The 11,243-nt window shown below is 44.0% G+C and overlaps 1 pseudogene; it reads right to left on the minus strand.

Moving 5' to 3' along the window:
• Positions 1 to 979: 979 nt before the first annotated feature.
• LOC146644382 (uncharacterized) lies at positions 980 to 8,963 on the minus strand (annotated as a pseudogene).
• Between the last annotated feature and the right edge of the window lie 2,280 nt (positions 8,964 to 11,243).

Below are 11,243 nucleotides of genomic sequence, written 5' to 3' on the forward strand. Positions count from 1 at the left end.
CATCCCCCATCCCCTTCCAATGCCTTCGATGCTTGTTGCCTCCTGGGAACACGAGGCGGGTCTGGACCCGCCTCGTGGTGAGTGTGAGCACCACAGTCCAGGATGAGACAAGGAACATCCACGAAAACATCACAACTGACAGCGTGCTCAGTGAATACCTCAGGCTGCAGAAACCCAAGAAAGTGGAGGAAGGCGAGGAACCATCATGGAAGGACAGGCCCCTGCATGGTATGTACCACCGGCAGATAGAGGAGGTGGCTGATATCCAGAAATCCTACCAGTGGCTGGACAAAGCTGGAATGAAAGACAGCACGGAAGCACTAATCATGGCAGCACAGGAACAAGCACTAAGCACAAGATCCATTGAGGCTGGGGTCTATCACACCAGGCAAGGCCCCAGGTGCAGGCTGTGTAAAGATGCTCCAGAGGCAATCCAGCACATAACAGCAGGGTGCAAGATGCTAGCAGGCAAGGCATACATGGAACACCATAACCAAGTGGCCGGCATAGTATACAGGAACATCTGTGCCGAGTATAACCTGGAAGTCCCAAGGTCAAAATGGGAGATGCCCCCAAGGGTGGTGGAGAATGACCGAGCTAAGATCCTGTGGGGCTTCCAGCTCCCGGACTCACATGCCATAATTGACGCTTTTACAAGGATAAAGGAGATGCTGCAGGCCCAGGAACTGTCGTGTCATGTAATGGCTTCCAGTCACAGCAACCCCACAACTAGTCGTCTCCGCCGCAGCCTTGCGAGCCCGAGTGTGTTCGTGTTGGCTCACTGAGGTTTGCCACGCCTGCCTCCCTTCAGTCCGCCCCCCAGCTCACCAGTTTCCTCTTCGTCGTCATAGATTAGTCACTCACCCTTGCTGTCTCGTTTGGACTTCACATCTCCAGCCTAATTTCTGGCAAGGTTGTGGTCAGAGGATAAGGAGAAATTTCAAGTATGGAAAAGCAAACAGTAAAATAAAAACTGTCTTTAACGGTAAGGCAATTGTATGCTGTGAGCATACAATTGCAGTTCTGCATGGCTTTCCGCAAAAGTGTTTCTTAGACCATGCACAAGTGAGGAGCACTGCCTTCTTCCAATGTTCATGAGGACCCTCTGAATGACTTTAAAGGTGTACTTTGGTCTTCCTTTAGATACTCTATGTTGAGAGCAAGACGAAGGCCCATCAGCATGGAAATAGCACTCGAGACATCCCTCAGATTAGACAGGACTACTGCCACCTCAAGGACAACCAACGCATCGATGATGTTGTCTTCTTTCACCATCACAATGCCAACTTTCATCCTCTTAGTAAACGTGTCTTCAATATCTGTGGGCTATAAAAGGGTTCAAAGACAAAAAAAAAAAACCCCAAAAAAATAATTTACCATACTTGACTTGGAAAAATACACAATATCCCTTGTGCTTTATAATTCATGTCTTTCCAAAGATGAGCCATACTGATGCCTTGGATGATGGTGATTGGCTTTGGGTAACACTTATTAGTTGTTAAAGTTTTTTGGGAATGAGATATGCACCCCCACATTACAAATCCACTTCTTGCTTTAAACAAAGACCAAGTTCATAAATAACAGAGCACGTCTTCAATTGCAAAATGCAAACAAAAATTTAAATTTAAATTTACTTGTGCTAAATATTGGCTGTCCTCTGAGTTAAATGTGACTGAGAATACATGAAATGTTCAAACTGGAGCTACACTACATTATCAGAATGTGGCTCCACAGACAATGCTTCTTTAATCAGTAACAGTTTATTTTTCCACTTATATCAACAGCATGAAATAAGAACATATAGACATGGCTGGATAGGTTAGAGAACCGGCATTGAATGACAACATCCACCTTTACCCAGCTGCCCAATGACTCTGGGTCAGTTGAACACTTACATCATCATCGAAACATTTTATGAGCCTAGTTAGCCCTCCTATGCCACTCTTGGTTTTGTACAGCTCCATGAACCTCTCCATATCGGTCAAGCCCAGCAAAGAGGGACCCTTTCAGGTCAACAGACATAAGACGGGAAAATTCTGCCACAGCCTGAGCAATGTAAGAAGAGGGATGGGGAGTACAGGCAGATTTTTTTTAATGCTTTGAGACCTAAATTTAAGCAAACCATCATCTGAGGCACAATATTGAAAACACACACACACAAGCAAACAAACAAAAATACGCACTTTACCTGCCGTTACGAGAACAAGGAAGTTCAGAGAACAATAAGCTCCGTCTTGAAATCTTTTAAAGCAGAATGAGTGTGAAAACAACTCTTATGTGATGTAAAACTGGAGTAAATGTGGGATGTAAAAGAACACTGATTAAAAGGACAACTAACAATTTCCTTATTCCTTAGATGTTTATCTTGATGAGCAATATATTGCTTTAGTCCAACAGCCTCATTAAAGTTACACAACAGGCTTTTTACAATAAAGCCAGCAAGTCCATTACATACTCCTTCTGTGACCCCATGATCTCTTAAATTAACCTGTAAGGCTTTTTTAGATCTGAAATACTGTGCACAGTCTGTGTATATGCAGGTAGTGGACAGCAATGTCTACCAAAAAATGCAATCTTTGCAAGTTCACCTCATTTAAATGAAAAAAAACAAAAAAAAACAAAAAAAAAACAGATGTGATCATCTAGACCTGTGAAAATAAATTAATGACAAACCTTCAGTTATGGATGTTATTACAACAACAAGAGCCTAAACAGTCTGCTCCATTGCTTTTGTTAATGAATCATTTCTTGGTAAAATATCTGAATATTTAGTTTATGCCACCTGCATGTGATCATCGATAGAGCAATATTACTTCTTAAGAAGTACCCTGACACTACAATCTTTATATCATTTGTTCTACAGAGCTATTAAATTACAATATAATCTGTGGTGTTTCCTGTATGAAAAAATACACAAAAGGTAACTTATCAGTTGACTCCATTGACAAAAATAAATGCCCAGCATCAAGTTTGGCTTCACAGACCTAAAAATAAAAATATATAATAATAATAATGGATTGGATTTATATAGCGCTTTTCAAGGCACCCAAAGCGCTTTACAATGCCACTATTCATTCACTCTCACATTCACACACTGGTGGAGGCAGCTACAGTTGTAACCACAGCTGCCCTGGGGCAGACTGACAGACGCGAGGCTGCCATATCGCGCCATCGGCCCCTCTGGCCAACACCAGTAGGCGGTAGGGTAAAGTGTCTTGCCCAAGGACACAACGACCAGGACAGAGAGCCCGGGGATCGAACCGGCGACCTTCCGGTTACAGATACGCTTCCCACAGATTCCCACAGATACGCTTGTGTTATATATGTTATTATTATATTGTTGTCGCCATAAAGGTGTGTTTGCATACAATTTGCAGCTATAAACAATGTTATTTTTGTTACAACACAGGGAATGCATTTAAATTGAAAGCTAAATTACACCCCCCCCCCCCCAAAAAAAAACAAAAACAAAAAACAAAACAAAAGTAAATGAAATTAAATTAAAAAAATCAGAAACAACCCAAGGGACTTCTGCAGTATAGCATGCCAACTCGCACAATTTCATCATACTGATCACAAGAGTTCAAAAATCAGTCCAATGGAGCTGATGTTAAGGATAAAGTATTTCAGGGAAAGAAATAATAGCAAAATATCATTACTGCAAGAAATAAACACACTGGAGGACGATCTGATAAAAACTAATATAACGCTGGTTTGTAGACTATATTTTGTCTCAATCCTCAGTGCACTCTAGCAGCTTAGCAGGCAGCAGTAAATAAACAGTAAGTAAACTTAAGTGATTACATAGGGGTAAACAGATGACAACAAGCATAGCAGTCATAACCTAGTCAATTATTGTAAATATTGCCAAAATGAACTTACACCAAAATACAACAGCCTGTGAACTTGAAAGAAATTTACAAGTACAGAGACAATATCAAATAAGCTAGTCTAATATAGAGTTAGCTTGCTAATATCGCAACAGTGGTTTAATATCCAACCTTAAAGCTAGCGGCACAATACTTTTGATTTGGTCCGTGCTACATAAAACCACAAAAAATATTCAGTTTATTAGGTTAAGTTTGGCCATGACACATAAGCTGGACCTTGTTGGCTAAAGTAACATTAGCTAAAGCAAACATTTCGGTAAAAGAGAAAAACACAAATCATGCCATAAATTCAAAACATTTTCCAAATTTTGTAGCTCTCTTTCCTCATAGTTATAACCAATGTTACTCACCTTGAAAGCAGATTCCAATGTAGATGATTAGACAATGTCCTAGTAAAGTGAGCATGTTGTTAACCGCCAGTTTCCCATGATGCACCTGGATAGCAGTCACATGAAGAAGTTTTGAACCCTGCTGTGCTCAACTTAACTAAATTGTCAAGTTCACATAAGTTGCTGATTTAGCTGGACATGAGTTTTTAAGTTAGCTTTTTTGCCGTAATTGTTTTCAACTTGTAATTCAGTGCTATAGCAACAATTTCAGTTATCTATTGTCAAACTGATATAGAATAATATGTTACAATAACAAACATCTGGAATTACATTTTACAGTGTGGTGATAAACTTGATTGGTCTCAGACTCCTTTTTTAACAGATTGAGTGACTGCTTTTGCATCTCATGAACCTGCTATAGAGGAGAGTGATGACAATTCTGATTTGCGGCTTTGTGCGCCCAGCTATGAACAAACAGTTTTTGTCAACAAAGAATCAGAGACTGAGGGAATTTCTGGTTCACCATCCAAAGACAAAGAGACGATGAATGGGGCGGCTAATAGTAATACTACAGACGTTGTAATTCAGCAGCAGGGGATGCCCTCCACGGGTTGTTGTATACCTCAGCAGGATTATTTAGCTTCCCTGTGTGTTACCTGTGCTAAAGACTGCTCCATCATTTACCATGACTTTAGAGACACTCATGCTGTGGCCCAGTCAAAGTGTTGTAATGATGAAGCTGTGTTTATCTGTTCAGGGGGAGCATATGAAGAAAAGACCATGTTTCTGCCTCAGTGAAATTAAAGACTGTCTCAAGTGTTGCTCCCACAGCCGCTTCACATGAAGCCAAGGTTCCAGAGGCAGAGACTCATGTTCAGTGTACTTTGGATTCCTGCATCATGAAGGTTGCGTCTGTTTCCGCTAGAGGCTCAGGTGAGCCAATTCAGCGCTCCGTGGCTCCTATGCCACTGTCTGTCTCTGCTGGAGGGTGCGAAGAACCGCTCCAGCCTCATGCCACGTCAGCTGGGGGTTCTGGTGAGCCCGTCCAGGCTCATGCCACGTCAGCTGGGGGTTCTGGTGAGCCCGTCCAGCCTCCTGCTCCACCACCTGTGGCTTCCACGCCGTCGCCTGCACCACCACCACCTGCAGTGCCATCACCAGTAGCTTCCCTGTAGTCGGCTGGTCCTGCCATGCCTCAGCTTGAGGACGACGCCTCCCAAGCCACGTCCACACTACCATTGACCACCCGTTGACCACCCGCCAAGCCACCCGAGAGGTCTCGTCGCCACCATCGACTGCCAGCCAAGCCGCCCGAGGGTCTTCATATATGTCCACTTCGCCGCCACCCAAGCCATCCAAGTGTGGTCAGCCTCCTGATCTGCTTAGTCACCACCGTTGGACTCGTGGCCGGCCCCCTGAACCTTTGAACTATGAACTACTGAGCCGTTGGCCTCCTGGTCAGCCACCTGAACTGTGTAAACTCTTGTGCTGCTGTCGTCCGGGTCAGCCCCCTGAACTAATGAACTATGGACTGTTGTACCGCCAACCTCCGCGCCAGCCTCCTGAAACTTTGAGTTTTGGACTTTTTGCCTTGTCTTGTGGACTTGTTTTAGTCTGGGGTTCCATGTTGAATTTTTTTTCTTTGTTCATTATATTTAGTTTCACCTCCCCTGTCCTGTCATTAGGCTCATGTCAGTCAGCTGTTCCCCCATGTGTTCCTGAGTACCCTAATCACGTCCTGTGCATTTAAGTCCTGTTTTCAGTGTGTCACTGTCAGATCGTCTGCTTTGTTTCCAGGCCAAGAGTTCGTGTCAAGTTTTCCCATGTCAGGTCCATGTTCCTGTTGTAGGTTTTTTTTTTAAATTTAGCTCACCCAGTTTAGTTTATTGTTAGTCTTACCTTTTGCCTTTTGTTTGCAATTATTTTGCCAGCCTCAATAAATGGCTCGTTTTTTGTTATTCAAGTCACGTTTCACATTTTGTTTCATCTGCATGTGGGTCCACATTCACTCTACACACACTCAGCCCCGCTGATTGTGACATCGATTCAGTTTTATTTACAGTGGGGCAAAAAAGTATTTAGTCAGCCACCGATTGTGCAAGTTCCCCCACTTAAAATGATGACAGAGGTCAGTAATTTGCACCAGAGGTACACTTCAACTGTGAGAGACAGAATGTGAAAAAAAATCCATGAACCCACATGGTAGGATTTGTAAAGAATTTATTTGTAAATTAGGGTGGAAAATAAGTATTTGGTCAATAACAAAAATACAACTCAATACTTTGTAACATAACCTTTGTTGGCAATAACAGAGGTCAAACGTTTACTATAGGTCTTTACCAGGTTTGCACACACAGTAGCTGGTATTTTGGCCCATTCCTTCATGCAGATCCTCTCGAGAGCAGTGATGTTTTGGGGCTGTAGCCGAGCAACACGGACTTTCAACTCCCGCCACAGATTTTCTATGGGGTTGAGGTCTGGAGACTGGCTAGGCCACTCCAGGACTTTCAAATGCTTCTTATGGAGCCACTCCTTTGTTGCCCGGGCGGTGTGTTTTGGATCATTGTCATGCTGGAAGACCCAGCCTCGTTTCATCTTCAAAGTTCTCACTGATGGAAGGAGGTTTTGGCTCAAAATCTCACCATACATGGCCCCATTCATTCTGTCCTTAACACGGATCAGTCGTCTTGTCCCCTTGGCAGAAAAACAGCCCCATAGCATGATGTTTCCACCCCCATGCTTTACAGTAGGTATGGTGTTCTTGGGATGCAACTCAGTATTCTTCGTCCTCCAAACACGACGAGTTGAGTTTATACCAAAAAGTTCTACTTTGGTTTCATCTGACCACATGACATTCTCCCAATCCTCTGCTGTATCATCCATGTGCTCTCTGGCAAACTTCAGACGGGCCTGGACATGCACTGGCTTCAGCAGCGGAACACGTCTGGCACTGCGGGATTTGATTCCCTGCCGTTGTAGTGTGTTACTGATGGTGACCTTTGTTACTTTGGTCCCAGCTCTCTGCAGGTCATTCACCAGGTCCCCCCGTGTGGTTCTGGGATCTTTGCTCACCGTTCTCATGATCATTTTGACCCCACGGGATGAGATCTTGCGTGGAGCCCCAGATCGAGGGAGATTATCAGTGGTCTTGTATGTCTTCCATTTTCTGATGATTGCTCCCACAGTTGATTTTTTCACACCAAGCTGCTTGCCTATTGTAGATTCACTCTTCCCAGTCTGGTACAGGTCTACAATACTTTTCCTGGTGTCCTTCGAAAGCTCTTTGGTCTTGGCCATGGCGGAGTTTGGAGTTTGACTGTTTGAGGCTGTGGACAGGTGTCTTTTATACAGATGATGAGTTCAAACAGGTGCCATTCATACAGGTAACGAGTGGGGGACAGAAAAGCTTTTTACAGAAGACGTTACAGGTCTGTGAGAGCCAGAGATTTTCCTTGTTTGAGGTGACCAAATACTTATTTTCCACCCTAATTTACGAATAAATTCTTTACAAATCCTACCATGTGGATTCATGGATTTTTTTTTTCACATTCTGTCTCTCACAGTTGAAGTGTACCTCTGGTGCAAATTACTGACCTCTGTCATCATTTTAAGTGGGGGAACTTGCACAATCGGTGGCTGACTAAATACTTTTTTGCCCCACTGTATATAAGGCACAATAGCAGTTTTCTCAAGGCACTTTTTTATTTTAAAGTTTATTTATTTTGGTCCTTAACACAGCTGTTCCCAACCACGATGTCATGTTCTGTGTGAGGATGCTCTCCACAGCGCCTGTATAGAAAATCCTGAGGATCTTTGGAGAGACCCTGAAATTCCTCAGTTGTCGTAGGTGATACAGGCGCTGCCTAGCCTTTTTGGTCTGGACCTGAATGTGGGCAGCCCATGTCAGGTCTGAGGAGATGTGGACACCAAGATACTTGAAGGACTGCACCCTCTCCACTGGAGCTCCATTGATGATAATGGGCTTGTAGTCTCTGTGCCGACTCCTTCTGAAGTCCACCACCAGCTCCTTGGTCTTGCTGACGTTCAGCTGGAGGTGGTTGTCCTGGCACCATGATGCCAGATTCTTCACTTCATCCATGTAGGCCGTCTCATCGTTGGTGGAGATGGCACCCAACACCACTGTGTCGTCAGCAAACTTCACAATGGTGTTGGAGCCATGGGTGGCCACACAGTCTGAAGTGTAGAGGGAGTAGAGCAGTTAAGTCAATTGGAGGTCACTAAATATTAAATGGGTGGGTAACTTTGCCAAAACAATGCCGGACTCTGTAGTTTTCTCTGGTCCCCTCCCCACCTGGACCTTGGAGCAACTGTTGTTGGGATTTGGCACTATGTAAATAAAATTGAATTGACAAGTGAAGCAGGCAAATCTTTTGTTGTAAGTTCATCTTGTTTGTTTGGCTCTGGACGAAAGCGGTCGCACTTTTCTCCTCTCCCTTATCTTCTCTGCTTGGCTTCTCAATGTCCTTGTCTTGTCTCACCTGCTTTTTCTACTTTTGCCCTGGAACACTCTCACTGTCTGTTCTCTAAAACCTAAAAGAGGAATTATGGATTTGATTAACTGGTCCCTGAATGCAACTGACACCCTCTTCTCAAGGAAAAGCCTGGGCTCGGGTGAGCCCGAGTGTCCTGGAGGGACGTTCCCTGCCGGATACACGATGGACGGGTGGAAGAACTGGAGGGTCGTGTGCCTGGTGGGACTGTCGATCGAGGACATTGACGACATCTACCTTTTTGGAACCATGATAACATGGTTGTTGCTGATTGGAGCTGGCTTGGCCCTGGCTTATTGAAGATTAAAGAAAGCGGAATCAGCTGTTCAAAACCCCACAAGGCTGCCCGCTGTAATTGAAATGATGGGACGAGTCGCGACTTCTCAAAATGGGCCCATTGAACGCAGCACGGATAAGATCTTGGAGAAGCTCAAGGCTGTCGTGAGCACTCAGACTATGCTCTCTGAGCGAAAATTGGATAACATCTCGGAGAAGCTCACGGCAGTCATGAGTACTCAGACTATGCTCGTTGAGCGCAAGATTGACAACATCTCGGATAAGCTCATGGCTCTCCAATGGGAGATTGAGAGACCAGTGTCGGACTGCTAGATTGGCTGTGAAATTGACATGCAGTTGTTCGCACTAAAGGAATACCACCATCATTTCATGCAGCTACCATATCAGTGCCAGCTGTGGTCTCAAGGCTAGAGCTGAATATAACAAATTCTCATCCTGATGACAGACAGTGTTTAGACTGTTCCTAACCCCTTTGAACACTTATCTCCAAGGCCGAAGTCAAACAGCGGGTCTAAGTCCCAGCGCTGGATTAATAGCGCTTGGCTGGATGGCCGTGGGTAATTTGGCTCACCCCCTTACCCACCCCAGTTGTTTGTCATGTGGTTTATGGTGTTGTGATGTGTATATGTGTGTGCGCTCTATGCTGAGGAGTTGTTTTTTTTTTTTGTTCTCATGACCTCCCATATTGAGCCCAACATGACTAGAGGTCTCTTTCTCCCCCTTCTCCACTTGCCCGTTTTATTGTACATGTCATTGGTTTTTTTTTTCCAGATTACTACCTGTCTCTGACCTATCTTCCTATCTTCCCACAACATGTCTTTGCTATGTATGTATGGTTTGGGGGGGGGTGTCCAGTTTCATAGCAGGTGTAAACACTGCATGTGACAAATAAAGGTTTGATTGATTGATCTTGAATGTATTCACTCTAACCATGCAAAAATGCCCCCCGAAGGTTTCCTCCCAACCAGTCTCCTCTGCCAGAATCCAAAAAATCAACAGCAAAATCACCCACACTCCTTCTGCCTTGTCAAGGTGTCAGCAGCTTGTAAGCTACTAAGTCAGTAGTAGTCTTTATCAAAACCCTGCATCAATTTTTCCAGAAACTCTACACAAGTTATATTCATTTTACCAGCCAACACTACCAGAGCCTTCATAAGCGCTCACAACAAATCTTATTTCAGACGTTTCCAATGAGTAAGCTGTCTAAAATCTTTGAGTAAAGAATCCCAGACACTTTTGCCAGGATGAATCCCTCTGATTTATCAGTGACTGGTGGTGAGGCATTACTGTGGGCGGTGTGGTAGTGGTGGAATCAAAGTTTTAATTTTTGGCTCTGATTGTGAATTATACCTTTAGTTTTGACAATCTTGTTGAAGATTTCTTCCTGTTGATGATAAAGATGATGAAGATACCTTATCATGCTCACCTAAGAGCACTCCCTGGCTGGAGAGAGCCTTCTTCAGGGGATCTGTTCCTGCTGCATTGAATGCTCAGTAGATCGTTTTCTTAAGCCAGGAGGAGAATTCTGGACACATGTGCAGAGCACAGAGGTAAGGTTACGATACGGGAATGCTTATGGGGATTTCTTACTAGCCTCTACAGAAGAACCTGTTTCCCTTGAACTACTCTCCCGAAGTTCAATGAATGATCTGCTCCAATACGCTACCACTGAAAGCGGTTATCTGCAGGGCTGTATCGAGAGTCATTAATTTTAATCCCAAGCGAGTAGCAATCTCCTGATCTAAAAAGTTCTGCTCTGCTCGATTAAGGCATTAACTGTTTCTGAATGAGGCACACACACATACCAACAGAGGAGAAAAGAGAGAAAAGGGGAGGGGAAAGACCGAAAGGCAAGTCAAGCCAGGAGTAGAAGGGGACCGTGACACTACAATATGGATCTGCATTGATAAGTGAAAAACAGATTCAGTATTGGCTAATTTCTAAAACATTTAAAAAGCAGACTATGAAGTGGGTGATGCTTATTATAACTGGCTGGAAAATTAGATGCATACAATGCCCCTACTGCTGAAATGAATCAGTTTTTATTTGCCCCAGTGTTGCAAAGTGCCCCAGTACCCTTAGCTCAGGGATAATATTTACTTCTATTTCCTGCCCAGCATGGCTGGCTTGGATGTAGTCAGCATGTGTCCCTTGATCCTGGTGTACACGAATGGGAGAAACTGCTTAGTAAAACGGCAATCAGCTTCCCCTTACAT

Source organism: Rhamphochromis longiceps, linkage group LG22 (genome assembly GCF_057381845.1).
Source record: "Rhamphochromis longiceps isolate RC_006_pf linkage group LG22, R_longiceps_female_GT1.1, whole genome shotgun sequence".
In the NCBI taxonomy this organism is placed as follows: domain Eukaryota; kingdom Metazoa; phylum Chordata; class Actinopteri; order Cichliformes; family Cichlidae; genus Rhamphochromis; species Rhamphochromis longiceps.